At 39.1% G+C, this 16,860-nt stretch overlaps 1 protein-coding gene across 7 annotated transcripts in view; it reads left to right on the top strand.

Annotated features, from left to right (window-relative positions):
• Positions 1-16,860, top strand: part of LOC125769083 (uncharacterized) — a 447,410-nt gene that overhangs the window by 29,157 nt on the left and 401,393 nt on the right. The gene's annotated exons all lie outside the window — the stretch shown is intronic.

Genomic DNA, 16,860 nt, shown 5'->3' on the forward strand with positions numbered 1-16,860 from the left:
ACCAACAAAAAAAGAAGCACCTAAAGAAACAGTAAAGGAAACAGTTAATATTTTCTAACACCGAAAAATAGAACACAACAGAAAAAAAACATATTAAAAAAATCACAGAAAACTACACGTCGGATGAAGAGGGAAGTCTCTTCTCCACATACACAGCTCCCTTAGTTGAAGAGAGAATTGATTTGGATATGGATGATACAAAAATCACGCTAGACAATGGAAAAACTATATCATACAAAACCTGCCATATAAAAGATAACAAAGAAGACGTTACAACTAAACGTTTCATAAAAGATTCTTAAAACCAATAGTATCGATGGTTTCAAACGCATTTAATTTACAAATGAACATACAAGGACTAGCGAACAACGTAGACGAACTAAAATTCTATGTAAATATCGAAAGCGCAGATGTAATTTGCATACAAGAGACCTGGCTAGTCGATGAAACAGCCAGTAAACTAAGACTCCCACAATCCAATCACGTATATCAAATTATAATAGAATATTTGAACATAAAAAATATGGAATAGAAAGCGTACAAATACACAATAGAAACCAGTTCGTACAATCTACGGGTGTAAAATTGAAAGAGTACGGTATTACCATAATCAGCACGTATGTCAAACCAACGAGACCAAAACACGCCTAATTGCGCTGGCTGCGAAGAATTGTTAGTGCTGCAAATAACATCAAGTCTAGCATAACAGGTGACTTTAACGCGCATCACACTGCGTGGGGAAACCACTACTGCGACATGAGAAGTGTGATAACGCTACAGAAGATTAATAATATGGTAATGGTACAGAACAAAGAACATACATATATAAACGCGGACACTAACAAAAGAAACACAACCATTGACATCACGATTATGTCACCTAATATTGTCCTGGACATCGAGCGCAAGGTTACAACCCAACACACAGTAACAGTGGGCATAAAATTATCCACATATCCATTAGAAAACCTGTCAAACCGAATACAAGAGCTGTGATAAATACATTTAGAATAAACAAACAAATACGTGATTTTAGATGTACGGACAATACCAGTATTAATAGTATTAAGTGTACCCTTCAGCACATCATGAAGTAAACTACCAAAACCATCGCTTTTACACCAAAAAGATGGTGGAATTAAAAGCTGCAAAAGGCATGGGAGAAAAAGAACAAATCCCCTAGAAATTTTAATCGAAACCGTAGCATTGAAAACTTCATTCAATTCAAAAAGGATCTGGCAAAATTAAGGTTTCTACAAAGAATGGAAAGAAGAAAGAATTTCGAACCCTGGCTAGACAAAGTCAACTCGGACAGCACGAAAAAAGATCTGTGGGATATAGTATAAAATTCCATGGGAATAAACTACCCATAACGGTATTAATATAATAGCCTAAAACACAGACAATGCCAAAGATTTTCTAAGACCCAATTTCGGCAGCCCAAAAAGATCAAGGTACCAGTACACACCGTATTTCATTACAGACACAGAAATTCTGGACTTGCAGAAGTACATACTAAACACTAAAAAAACACTTCACTAGGTATAGATAGCATATCATACAAAGCCTTGATAAAAGAACTGAATAAGATGTATCAAGAAGGAAGAGTACCAAAGAAACTCAAAAGGATCAAGGTAGTGGCAATTCCTAAAATACGCAAAGACACAAACTGTGTAGAGAACTATAGACCTTTAGCACTTTTGTGCGCCAAAATAGTTAACACGGCGGTACTACGTAGCATAACTGAACACTTGGAGAAGTATAGCCTCCTTCCGGAAATCAGTTTCGGTTTCCGGAGACATAGGTCTACCATTACTGAAGTGAACCTCCTGGTACATAAAATATTACAAAATAACTCTAAAAAGAAGTACACTGGGGTTATTTTCATCGATGTGAGAAATGCCTACAACAGCGCACTAACCACAGAGCTCCTATAAATCCTTAAGCTAAACATGATATCTGAAGAGGATATCGCATGGATTGCAAGCTTCCTAACAGGCAGGAGCTTATAAATAAATGAGGGAAAAGATACTATAAGAAGAACGGTAAACAATGGCCTCCCTCAAGGAGATGTACTTTCGCCAACGCTTTTCAATATCTACTCAAGCAGCTGCCACGAACTTAACGGCAGCAAGATAAAACTTTTGCAGTACGCGGATAGCTTTGCTATAATCGAATGGTCTGACATCAAAAGCGGTAGAAAGATCACTGCAAAGAGCAATAATATGGCTCCAAGTAAAACTAAACGACCTAAATCGAAAAATCAATAGCGCCAAATCAAAGGTAATGGCCTTTCCAAGAAATAAAGTCAAATTAACAGTTAAAGCAGATGGTACGGCTATTGAGCAAACCAATGAGCACCGATACCTGTGTAGCATATCTGCTAAACATCAAATAACTACCATATTCGACATCTCAAACAGCACATTAAAATTCGTCAAAGTATAGAATGGGTTAGTTCAACCGTGCGCCGGTAAAACGCGCCGAATTTTCGTTGTGCCTGTAGTTCACGGCTCTTCCTGCGGCCAGATGAAGTTGATGGTGTAGGGCTCATTTTACCGTAACACTTTGATATCACACTCTACAGCTAAGCACTTCCACTTTCACTTTGCTTTGTTGACTGAATGATTGTTGACATGAATGCTCACCGTAGCACCATGGTAATGTCACCGGTGTGGTGAAAAAACTTCGTTTGATACATCAATTCACCATAGGGTTGCGTCGAAAATTTGAATTTGTCCCACTGGTGAAAACTGTTAGAAAGCGGTCAGTCCCCGGTGATCGATCGCGAGTTGACAGTTGTCAATGATCAGTTTCACAACTGGGCTTCCAGAATAAATAATTGTGTTATTATTGTTTAATTTAGTACGAATTACTTAGTTAAGAAGTTCCATGAAAACCCTTTACATTTAATTTGCATGAACATTATTTGAACTCCATCGATACTTGACAACACTAGAAGCTAATAGTATAAACAGAACGGAATTTTAGAACATTAAAGGGCCGATTACATTATGTACTTTTGCTTGGTTTTTACCATGGTAGAATGTGTCAAAATAACTTCAAACTGCACTATTTGACAGAAAACACCATGGCTCATGTGTAATCGCAATCTTGGAACAAAGTTGGTTTTTTCTATGCTACGACACGGTGACAGAATCTACACAGGACAAACCGAATGTTTTTTACCAAGCCTTGGTAGAATCTGTCAAATCGATTTTGACACATTCTACCATGGAAAAAACCAAGCAAAAGTACATATTGTAATCGGCCCTTAACTGTGGTAATGGATAAGGAATTTTTAACGATTAAATAAACATTGTAAAAGCGTAAGTCAAACCGCGTACACGTACTTTGCATACAAGCAATCCCAATCCCGGTGTAATTTCTACAATTATTTCAAGAGCATCGAGAGTCCCCCTACCCAAGGTAAGGCCAAGTGAAGTGTGTAAATCAGTAGTCCGATAAGTATTGAAAAAAAAAAAACTTTTATATTACACCTGGGCATAACCATAGACTGTAACCTAAGATGCAACTCCCACCTGGAAAACCAAATAGCCAAAACTGATGTGTTTGAGGAAATTAATGTTTGTAAAAATGTCTTTTAAAAGAACTATGCGGTTAATAAAAAAACACTTCTGGATCTGTAGTTAGTGTCGTGATCGTCGCACATCCCAACAAATAATCCGAAATAATAGTTTTCTTTTAACTTTTTTTTTAATATATTTTTATCAATCCGCACCGCAACCAAGCATCCGTTCTCGTCGCAATCTAACACAAGACTGAAGAACAATGCCTCCTTTTCACTTGGTTGCCTTTCATGTCCTCTCTTTCGCTCCCTCGCTGACTTTCTCCTTTTACGACATGATACATTCTATCCTTTTTTTACCTTTTTCCTTTTACCCCTACTCCCGATCCCTACATCCTCCATCACCTCTACTCCTGGTAGCAAATATGATACATTACTGATTCTTTATACCTGTTAGGCAACCGAAAAGACACGGTTTGTTATACTGATCGCTCGTATTTTTAGTGATCTCTGTAACTTCGATCGGTTCTTCTAAATCTTCCTCGGATCTTTCTTCCATATCGCAGTTTGAAACTCGTTTTACATCTTGTATGTTTCTAGTCAATTTCATACCCTTTCCGTTTGCTATTACAACCTTCGCCCCTTCTCTTGCTAACACTGTAAATTATTCTTTAGAAAATGTAGGATCGGTTTTTATTCTTTGAAACACTGTACAATTTTCCAACGCTTTCCTCTTATCATCCTCAATACGCCATCCGTCGCCAGATAAATTAAATCCCAGGAACTTAACCGATCTTGATCTGAATACGCACTTAGCTGAGTTAAGCCTGACATTGTGCTCGCGCAGCCGTTGGAGGGTCTTTTCCAAATTATCATCATGCTCTTCTTTCGAACTACCAAAAACCAATATATCGTCCAAATAGTTCAGCACCCCTGGGCATCCTATAAGTACTTTGGTTTGTAGAATCCCTTGGAAAATGTCAGGTGCGTTGCAAAGCCCGAAAGGTAGCCTCTTGAACCTGTATGTTCCATTTCCAGCAAAAAAATTCGTCAAATGCCTGCAGTCTTCATGTAACTCCACGTGAAACAATGCACTGGACAAATTGATGGTTGAAAACCATGATGCACCGTTCAGCTGCGCTAAAATGGCTTCTAACGTAGGCATCAAAAACGGTGTTCTTATGATGCTCTTATTTGGGCCTCGAAGGTCCATGACCAAGCGAATATCATTCTTGCCTTTAGGGACCACCAATAAAGATGAACAGAATGAATTTTCCATCTCATCCGTAACACGTTCTATGATTCCGCTGGATAAAAGGTCACTTAGTCTTCTTACTGTTTCATTCCTAAATGCTGGAGGGATGCTAGTAAACACGTTCCTAGACGGAGGAAGCCCTTTATCATAAGTCAACATCACAGGAGGAACGTTGAACTTAGGAAACTCTGTCGCATCTGCCAAAACAAAAATCTCTCCCGGCATTGATCGTGTTGCATTATTTCCCAGGTATGTCTTAACTGGTACGTCCATACCAAGTTGTAGCACGCTGTATCTCAACGAAGTATTCCTGCTAAGTAAAGCTCTCGCCTTTGGAATAACGAAGAATTTTTCCATTGTACGTGGACGATCCGTCGAGATGAACAACTCGGCTACAAAGGATCCTACTACTGGAATGTCGTCTTTCATGCCGTAAGCTTTCAAGGGACCGTTTCTTAAGCTGAAATATTTTGTTTTTTCGGGATCATTTCTAGATAAACAATCAAAATTATCTTTGCTGATGGTGTTAACGTCAGCACCGGAGTCAATCATAAAGTTAATGGGAACGCCTGCTACATAACCTACAACTGATCCTTGATCGATTGCCCCTTGGTTTAGCATATACAACTGACCGTCATTGGTTCTAACATGATCCGCGTCAATACCATTCGTTTTTGGAGCTGGCTTCAATGTAACCTAAAACATAACTATAATTAGTTAAATTCACTTGAATATCAAAATAAATCATTATTGTTCGAGCGAAAATGCCATTTATGTCCAGAAGAGTTTAATACGTATGTGGATATACATTTCCATGAATTTCTGATTAGTTCAACGCTTACACAGACAATATGTTTTTACTTCCAATCAGTATGAGTGTTCTGAACGTTCCCTCAACTAATTTACTATACAAACAATTCAGTTCTTTTTTTTTGAATTCTTTTTATGGAAAATGTGTTTTATAATGAGCAATTTGGAAAATATGTAACTGATAAATGTATAAACAAATCGAAAAAAAACAAAATTAAGCAACAGGAATTGAAAACTAATAGTTCTCGGTTAGAAAAGTGTTACTTACAGCCTTTTCTTCACATTCAGATCTATCTGCATCGTCACCATCCGTAATTGCCGCAATCTTTCGGGTTTTACCTGATTAAGACGGTTCGCCCTCCGTTGAATAATGTTTTACCGCCTTATTCTGCAGATCAGGACGACATGCTCGTTCGATATATCCTACAGTTTGGCAGTTTCGGCACCTCTTGTCGATAGCGTAACAATTCTCTGGCCGATGCAAATTGCTGTTACATCTCCAACATACGATACGACGAATTCCAAAAGATCGATTTGTTGCAAATCCGGAAAAGCCACTTTTGATGAATCCTGTAGCTTCCTGCATTCCCCAATGTTTTTGTCCGTACGTCAATTTATCGCGTTGAAACTCCCCCGAGCGAGGCGCCGTTTTTGGGTAGGCACCGTACGAAACAGCAGAAACCTCAGCCGTAGATCAAATCGGCTGTTGATTTCTATTAAAGTTAATCTTATTGTTAGCCTCAATTTCACAAGCCCGCACCCTATCCAACAGCTCGTTAATCGCCCCGCGTTTCTTAAGGATTTTCCATCCTGCTTTGCGTACCTTGGGATTAACGGCATGCACCTGAATCACGTCCGCAATGGTCTCGATTAACTGATCATCTTTGTAATTACAAGTCTTGCCAAATTCAATCACTCGTTTAACAAAGTGATAGTCAGATTCATCTTTGATTTGTTTCATCGTTCGCAACTTTTGACGCTGACGAAAAACGTATAGATGAGAACCATAGTATTGATCCAATCTATCAATTGCATTCGAGTACGGGTAAAGATCCGCATCTTTCTCAGATTGGATTGGCGCTGATGTTTCCAGTATGTCCAACAGCGCCGGGCCTGCTTTCATTTTAAAAGCGCTCATTTTTAGGGACTCACTCGAAATTCCCGCGAATTCCATGGCCGCATCGAATCGTTCCTCCCATCACTCGAAGGTCGTTTTATCCACCTATTCTTTTTCCTCCTTGGGTTGCCAAGCTTGTATTTGTAGTGTCGCAAAAGACATGGACGCCAACATGGAAACCTCGTTGATGGATTGTATGCCAGGTTGTAGCATTGTTGAAGATCCTCGCGGAGAGAATTGGGATAACTGGTCATCAGATGCTTCTTCAATCTAGTCATTTCGTCGTTTAGTAGAGCTCGCGCGCGCTTTCTCCAACTGTGACTCTAGCAAGGAAATCTTTTCCTTCTCCTTCTTCAAAGCCTCGATCAAGGCGTTCACCTCTGTTTTTGTTATATCGCCCTTGCTGAAGAGACAAAAAGAATACCATAAAATAACCAATTTTCCATATAACCTTTTGTTCAAACTCGTTTTGTGTGTTTACACGGTCAGGTCTAAACGGTAGTGTAGATACTCAGCAAAACTGTAGTGTTAGTGTATTTTCCATCTCGTAATTATTATACTGGAACCTCTAAGGATCTACATTTTCTGAGTTAAAACCCGCTCGACTTTCTCTATCTCTCTCTCTTTCTCTCTCTCTCTCTCTCTCTCTTCCAAATAAAAACACATGAGTATGAACCGCTCGAGGTTCTCTCTTTTTTCATTCGGAGTTAATAACATTCTGAACCGCTCGAGGTTCCCTTTTTTTAAATAAGATTTGTAATTCATCTTGAACCGCTCGAGGTTCTCTCTTTTTCCATTAGGAGTTGATAACACTCTGAACCGCTCGAGGTTCTCTCTTTTTCCGACAATCGGTTCTCTATTTTTCTAATACATTGTTTGCTCAAACACGCTCAAACATGTCACAACAATACCGGACCGAAATGGTTACTTAGACCAAACGTAGCGCTGCGCGTGTTAACAAACACACACACACACACTAGGATCATTTTCTCTGGAACCGCGCGAAGTTCTTTTTTCATTGGTGAGTCTTGTTTTGTCACGTTGAGATTCTACCTACACTAGACAGCGAACGAGCAGCGCAAACACGCTCAAACATGTCACAACAATACCGGACCGAAATGGTTACTTAGAACAAACGTGGCGCTGCGTGTGTGTTAACATACACACCCTTACACCACACACAAGGGTCAATTTCACTAGAACCGCTCGAGGTTCACTTTCTTGTGATCTTAAACTATCTCATATTCACTTTTACTGTTTGAGGGACGCCTTGTTTTCTTACAATACGATTGCCTGAATTGTTTTCTTTACGAACTTCACACCGCTACAGAAAAAGGAATTAACATTGCGTACGTGCCCTCCATACGATCAATCAATACGTCAATCTAAAGAGCCAGCTATATATTGATTATCTTACCGACCTGCGCCATTGTCGTGATCGTCGCACATCCCAACACATAATCCGAAATAATAGTTTTCTTTTAACTCTTTTTTTAAATATATTTTTATCAATCCGCACCGCAACCAACTCGTCGCAATCTACCACAAGACTGAAGAACAATGCCTCCTTTTCGCTTTTCACTTGGTTGCCTTTCATGTCCTCTCTTTCGCTCCCTCGCTGACTTTCACTTTTTACGACATGATAAGCTGCGGGGCCACGACAGTTGAGACTTTCCCTCAAACTTCCTCAGTCACTCAAATCCCTCAAAAAGCGTCTCAAAACCAGTGTTGCCGTGGCCGTTTGAGGTTTTCCTCAAATTTGGTCACACAAACAAACACTCATGCTGCCTCTCTTTTCGTCAGCGACAACAAACAGTGTTTGACAAATGCTACGTATTTCATGTAATTGTAATCTTTGTTCGAAGGTGTTTTTTGATCAATTCGATGGAAAATATGGTCAATAAAAAGTTGTTTTAAAGAAAAGAAAGTATTTTAACATTTTATCAATCAGAAGAACGAGATTCATGGATAGTCTTTCACATAAAAAGTTTAGTTTTTAAATTAAAACGTATACATAAATTGTGTCACACACTGTGCAACAAATGAACAATTTACCGTCGCAAAAAACAAAAAAAATAAACACACAAATACGGTTTTAAATTATAATTAATGTTAATTTTAGTTCTTCAGTGGGTATTTGCATTAACAATGGCACACAAAAAGTGTATTTTCATTGAAAAAAACTGCAAACAAAAATTTGTTTTGTGTACATTCTGAACGGCTGCGGCATCGGAACTGTCAAAACGATTCCTCAAAAAAATCTCAAAAAGTTTTTGAGGTTTTTGTTGATCGGCCAGGTTTTCCTCAAAACGCAAATCCCTCAAAATCACTCATGAGTTCCTGAGGTTTTGAGTTCTGAGGGAATCCTCAACTGTCGTGGCCCCGCAGCTTCAGACCTCAAAACATCAGGAACTCATGAGTGATTTTGAGGGATTTGCGTTTTGAGGAAAACCTGGCCGATCAACAAAAACCTCAAGCTGCGGGGCCACGACAGTTGAGGATTCCATCAGAACTCAAAACCTCAGGAACTCATGAGTGATTTTGAGGGATTTGCGTTTTGAGGAAAACCTGGCCGATCTACAAAAACCTCAAAAACTTTTTGAGATTTTTTTGAGGAATCGTTTTGACAGTTCCTATGCCTCTGCCGTTCAGAATGTAAACAAAACATATTTTTGTTTACGGTTTTTTTTTCAATGAAAGCACACTTTTCTTGTGCCATTGTTAATGCAAATATCTACTGAAGAACTAAAATTAACATTAATTATAATTTAACACCGTATTTGTGTGTTTATTTTTTTTTTCGACGGTAAATTGTTCATTTGTTGCACAGTGTGTGACACAATTTAGGTATACGTTTTAATTTAAAAGCTAACCTTTTGTTGCGAAATACTATCCTTGAATCTCGTTCTTTTGATTGATAAAAAGTTTAAATACTTTCTTTTCCATAAAACAACTTTTTATTGATCATATTTTCCATTGAATTGATCAAAAACACCTTCGAACAAAGATTACAATTACATGAATTACATAGCATTTGTCAAACACTGTTTGTTGTCGCTGACGAAAAGAGAGGCAGCATGAGTGATTGTTTGTGTGACCAAATTTGAGGAAAACCTCAAACGGCCACGGCCCATCTGACAATTTCCGAAGATTTCATATTGACCTCTCGCTTTTTCATCATTCCATCTCGCTATTTTTGAGTGGTTTTTGCGGTTCGTGCCCTGTGGTGAGCGGTTTTGTCAATGTGTTGGTGTTGATCGTGCTGACCGAGCGACCCGAGTGTGATTTTCAAACAATTTACAAAGAAAAAAGGAAGAAGCAAACGCGGAACACGCACATGCACACAGTCCGCGTTGCCGGACTTCGTGATCCGAGAGAGTGCAATAGGGACGCGTTGATTTGAGGAGGTTTTATATAGTGAATTATCAACGAACTGTGTCCTCAAAGGTATGTAAAAGTGTTGAAAAATATACAGCACATTTATTCGATGCTAATCATGTTCTTGTGTTTCAATTTCAAGTGTTTCAGAAGACCATTCAAGGGTGGAATCAAACAGCATCGACAGCCGCAACATCATGCAACAGTGCACAGTGCAGGAAAGATGTTCATCTACAGCCAAGATTTCATCGTATACGTGTTTTGAAGTTTTTTTGTTCTTTTAAAGTGATAAATGTGATTAATTTACTAATTTATAGTAGTTAAAAATAATAAAAAAGTGAATTAACAATAGTTGTTAATATTGTGAAAAAATATTGTGAAATAAAAAAAAATATTTGAAGTGTAAATTTTTGTGTACGTGACTGTCGAAAGAAACGACGAGAGAAAGAAATGGCGCACGATCGGGTCGCTCAGGATAATCGGCGCACGTGATTGGCTCGCTTGGAATTCATCGGCGCATGCGATCGGGTTGCTTCGGATTCAACGACGCGCGGTCGGGTCGCTTCGGAAATATCGATCGAATAACTTCGCTAGTCGTTTAGCTGGTCGAACGATTGGTCGATCATTTTATGAGCTCCGTGAGTGTCTCTCTGCCAGATGGGGGCAACACTGGTTTTGAGACGCTTTTTGAGGGATTTGAGTGACTGAGGAAGTTTGAGGGAAAGTCTCAACTGTCGTGGCCCCGCAGCTTGTTGATCGGTCAGGTTTTCCTCAAAACGCAAATCCCTCAAAATCACTCATGAGTTCCTGAGGTTTTGAGTTCTGAGGGAATCCTCAACTGTCGTGGCCCCGCAGATATACATTCTATCCTTTTTTTTACCTTTTTCCTTTTACCCCCACTCCCGATCCCTACAGTTAGGACACTCGTCTAATCGTCTTTACCCGGGTAACAAACAGCGGTTTTTTTGTATGGATACCAACACCAATACGTTACATCCAACACCACGTCCCACAGACACCGTGTAGGATGCGTCAAAAAATTCACCATGCAGCAGACAGCAGTGTCAAAAAATTCAGCATGCAGCCGACAGCAGTCTGCACCCAAGATGCATAAATAAACGAACATAAAATCAATTCACAAACTAATTGCGACTTGTTGATTTTACGACACAAGATCAACAAGAAAATTAATCACTATTTCACACGCAACACACAACACCAATTGTATTTATCGGTGTGTAATAAACGAAGCAATTTCCACAACATGTAACGAAAGTTTTTATCCTCACTACAAACTCAATGTGCTTGCCGAAGCAAGCACGTAGTGAAGGAGAAAAACTAACACCACACATTTATGGCACGGAAAGACAAGCACAACACTCACTTTAACATCGCACTGCACAAAACAACGCGCATATTTGCAAATTTCGGCGCATTACTCACGCACAAAAGAATATAATACTTTCTAACTCCCACAACACGTCCACTCCGCACTTAGCACACAACAAACTGCGTCATTATCAATGATGGCTGGATGTCAGCCTACACATACAATCAAAGGATTCGTGTTTGTACACGAGTTTTGCAGCATTTCCCCAAGGTTTGCATGTAAAAAGTGCTGACATTGCTGGTCGGGTGCCTTGCTCATAGGCTCGAACAATGCGCTCGCGATCTTCGTTGGTTGTTATTTTTTTATTATACCACGTTCCATTTCGTATAACCAGATGTAAATACCATGAATATTTGTACAGTATATGGATTTTATGATAATCTGGATTAATATTAGCGATTTGCATATAACGTTTTAGGAATACGTTCGGTGCCGTGGAAAAAAATGAAAAAGTGACAGTGGGGCCACCAAAAAGACATAATGTGTAACGTTTACAAAGAAAAATTTAATTCTTCACATTAAACATTGAAACATTAAAACGCAAGGCATCAAAAAATTTGTATGATCAAATTTTTATCAAAAATATTTGACATCAAATTTTGTTGTTTCAAAAAAATGTTAAAAACAATTTCTTTCCGGAATAATCGAACAAAGATTTTAGTAAAATTACAAAGGTAAACAAGCGGGATAACACATTTCTGCTGTCAAATGCTCCGGTCAGGAGCTGTCAGAAATCCTATGCAATGCTGCATACGATTTGACCGTAGCGGCCAAAGTGGGTAAAGAGACTAGGTGGGCTTATCCCTAACGATTTGACACCTGCGCTATAGAAAAATGAATTAAAATTTGACGTTTGTGGGTTTGATTTTTTGTCAGTGTATGTGTGTGAATCATTCCGAGTGTGCTGTGTGTGTGAGTGAAAATATACGTATCACAATCGAACCCATAAACGTCAAATTTGTTTTCAATATGTCTACCGCGTCAAAGCTATAAGCCCACCTAGTCTCTTTACCCACTTTGGTAGCGGCACACGATTTAACCGTAGCGGCACGCTTTTGAAGGTGATGGCACGCGATTTGACGCAGTCGGCATGCGTTTTTAGGTAAATGGCGCGAAATTTGACCCAAACGGCACGAGTTTTGAACTTAGCTGGAAACAGGTGTATTTGCGCGCGCTCTTGTGCTAACGATTATGGATTTTCTGCGGTCATGCTAAATCAACATGGCATGACCGTGGGGACTACACAAGTAACAATTCACCACGGCCTAATTCACCACAATAGCTGCCGAGAAGAAATTACAGCTGCGGTTGCATCATGGGTACAAATTTAATAATGGCGACCATAAAAATGTGTCATGGCGGCCAAAAATGAAATGCACACGTGAAGCAGACTTATTATGTATATTATTGAATTGTTTTTTTTTCTCTTCTATCGGCGTTGTCTCATCTTTTTCGTATATCTGTGGACATTCCATGGTTAGTTTGAACAAGTGTTGAACTCTTACCGATTATGTATGTGTAGTGCAGTACTCCATGCTTGCCTCACGGCTATACGGGTGTCGTGCTAGAACATTTGCAGTTGTCCAATAATAATAATGCATTTGTGTCTTTTAGGCAAGAACAAAAAGGCATGGAGAACGAAAACAACAAACCAGTATCTAGTTCATCGATATGATTTTATTATTATTTGTGATAAACCATCCGTTTCTATCGCCATTTCTTAAAGTGAATCTAGACGTTATAGTTAATATTACCTCTTTTTTCTATTCGTGACCATTGGATAAACATTGTTATCGATATTTATATTTGCTTCTAATTCCCGTGACTCATTTAACCTACTGATTACTTGTGATAACGTCCTAACTAAGCCTTTAATAAATTTCTCTTCAAAGGGAGTTTCCCTTCAAAGGGATAAGGTTGGAAGGGACCCGATTTCATATACATCGTTTCCTATGAGCAACAGATTATGAACATTACTGTTTATGTATGATTTATCGTAATTAAACCTGAATATTACATATTACACTTTTTTTTTTTTTTTTTTTTATTCATAAAGAACGGCCTGGCCGTATTGCTTACATATTACACTTCATATTATAAAATATTACTTAAACTGATACCGCAGACCTTTTTGTACCTCTTGGTACCAAAGTTGACCACCTGAGAATTAAGTCCCTTTCCTACATCAATGTGGGTCTTCAAAAAAGTTCATGAATCTTTAGGTACGTGATAGTCCATAGATTCACGAATAATTGCCAACAAATCCTTTAGAGCGGTATGTCTTATACGATGCGAAACGGCCCACATTCGCAGTTTCATTTTAAACGTCTCATTTCGCTGCGCTTCATCATCGTTTGCATAAGGTTTGCTGGCATTCTTCGTCTTCGTCAGTCTGCATACGACTCACGTTTTCCATTTTCTCATTTTTGTTAAAAAAAAAAACAGTATAAAAATGCATTTAACTCAAAACTCAGTGATAACCTGATGATTGCTTGATGACGCCGGTTTATTTATGTTTACAATTCCAAATTGTCATCGCATCGTTCTCAGTCTTTCTCTTTCTTTCTACGTTCTATCTCTTTCACTCCTTATCCAAACCGTGCAGTTAAACTCACCACTGCTCTTCCCCTCGTTGTTTCTCTTCCCTTCTCAACCCCTTTGCCAACGAGCTAGGCGTCAATTGTTACTTGTGTAATACTGTAATTTGGGCTAAAGTCTGAAACACGATCCCCCCCAATCACGGGCACTCATTTGAGTGACTTTTTTTCGTGCAGGGTGGTTCGAAATCGGTTGCGTGTTTTTTTAATTATGTTTCGAGACACAGACACCTGAGGGCATGGCCGTCGAAGAAGAAAATGTAGCAATTGGTGCCATCTATCGACCACAGGTCAAAGATTGGCGATCCGTTGGAGCTTACGCGAATACCTCCGGCCACAGACATGGTAGCGATTAGTGGTGCATGGACGAAATATAGCCACAAGTGCCATCTAGCCATGGCCAGAAGAAAGTTTGGCGATATCTTGGATACCGGCGGAGCTATGGGGCAAATTGGGGCCAAAAATGAGGAAAATTTTACGGTTTCACAAACAGCGCATGGAACTTGGTTCCTCGATGAATAAATCACTTTTCACTATGCGAAAACCTCCTTACAATTTAATAGTAATTGTAAAAAAAATCAAATTCAGGCCACATTGCATAGTCTCCGAACCACCCTGTACGAAAAATTGACACGCAGATGAGTGACCGTGAGTGGGGGGGGTCGTGTTTCAGACTTTAGCCGCGATTAGTGGTGCATGGACGAAATGTAGGCACAAGTGCCATCTACCCATGGCCAGAAGAAAGTTTGGCGATATCTTGGATACCGGCGGAGCTATGGGGCAAAGTTGGGCCAAAAATGAGGAAAATTTTATGGTTTCACAAACAGCGTATGGAACTTGGTTCCTCGATGAATAAATCACTTTTCACTATGCGAAAACCTCCTTACAATTTAATAGTAATTGTAAAAAAATCAAATTCAGGCCACATTGCATAGTCTCCGAACCACCCTGTACGAAAAATTGACACTCAGATGAGTGACCGTGAGTGGGGGGGTCGTGTTTCAGACTTTAGCCGTATTTTGATAGTTATTTTCTGATGCATGGCTAAAAGGAATTTCAAATTTTCTGCCGTTACTGATGTATTTGGCCTATTTATTAATTTACTCAATGCAACAAAAAATCACAAAGAAATTCAATTAAACTTATATTTTACATTTTTAAATTGCTTAATAACGTTCATTGAAAATTAAAACAGCTATATTTATTGAAAAAAAATCCATTGCCAAACACATTCCTTTTAAAATCCGCAGCTCAAAACCTCAGGGATTTCCCTCCACACAAATGGGAACGACTAGACACTTATTTTTAAAATAACGTTCAATTGAGTAACCGTACATTGCGCGCGAGAAGAATGAACTGGGCCTTGCGGATTCGAACGTTCCCGTTTGTATGGAAACAAATCCGCGAGGTTTTGAGCTTCGGGTTTTAAACGAATGTGTTTGGCAATGGATTTGTTTCAATAAATTTAGCAGTTTTAATTTTCAATGAACGTTAATAAGCACTTCCAAAAAGTAAAATGTAAGTTTAATTGAATTTATTTGTGTTTTTTATTGCATTGAGTATATTAACATTAAGACCAAATACATCAGTAACGGCAGAAAATTTAAAATTCCTATTAGCCATGAATCTGTCAACCCTTTGATCGTAGATATAAACGACATTGAAACATTGGCAGCTACATGCCGTCCTGTTCATTTCCTCGTGAGCGTCGAACGGATTTTCGTCGTTTGAAGCCCGTACTGACCTCGTAAGACTTCGATAGGAGGTCTGCAATCGAGAACGAAATAAAAAAGGCTTCTGATGGAACTATCTATTTTAGCTTACACTGTTACACTGCGAGAATATTGCATTGGGTTGATGGTGATTTCTTCCGTATTGTTTAGCTATTGCGGTGCCTGAGAGTGCATTGAGTTTGAACAGGAAGTGAGGCGGCATCGACGTTTGGGTGGAAAAATCTTATTACTGCTGCTGCTCTTGTCCAAGAGATTTGGCAGCGAGGTGCGTGAATCATTGCTCTGGATCGCAATGGTTACATTTTTGACGATGTTTTCCACCGACGCAGAACGCAAACCTTCTTTGGTCGACACGATAAATGTCTTTTGGGTGTGAAGGAAAGCCAGCAGCTGAAACACATCAGATACCGAGCCATTGGGACGATCGTGACGTCGCTCGAATGTAACACCGAGTTCCGGTTCCGTTGTCTTCAAAAGCAACACTTTCTACCCAAAAGGTCCACGAACCACATGGAAACGTATTATAACGATGAACAAACTGACTCCATTCGCGCTTTCATGTGCGATATTTTGTAATGAAGAATATTTAGTGGCCGTCAGGGAACAATAGTCGAACTTAAAATCTTATACGATGTGGATGAACAGATTTTACGAAAAAATATAAAAGACTGAATATATCCCATTTGGCAGAAATTCACGCACACTAATAAAGAAAAGTTGGATTAAGAGATGGATTATGAGCCTGAATAGGCGAAGCTTATTCCAACTCATTGTTTACATTGCTTCGGGTTTTCCGAATGGTTCCAACGGTGATTTCAGTGTGTGCGTGCTAATTTTGGTTCTCTTCACCAATACATGAATACCTACCTTTAATATTGCGTTTCTTTCATATTTCTTTCGTTCTTGTTGCGTGAAAGACATCTGTTCTCTCACGCACTTCGTATGATAGTAGAATGCATATATGCATATACTATGTGTTCCGGCAGCCTCTGCTACACAAGCTTTAGAAGGGTTCTTGTAATTATATTATTTCTTTATTTCACAAATTCCA

The sequence above is a fragment of the Anopheles funestus genome, chromosome X, assembly GCF_943734845.2.
Source record: "Anopheles funestus chromosome X, idAnoFuneDA-416_04, whole genome shotgun sequence".
In the NCBI taxonomy this organism is placed as follows: domain Eukaryota; kingdom Metazoa; phylum Arthropoda; class Insecta; order Diptera; family Culicidae; genus Anopheles; species Anopheles funestus.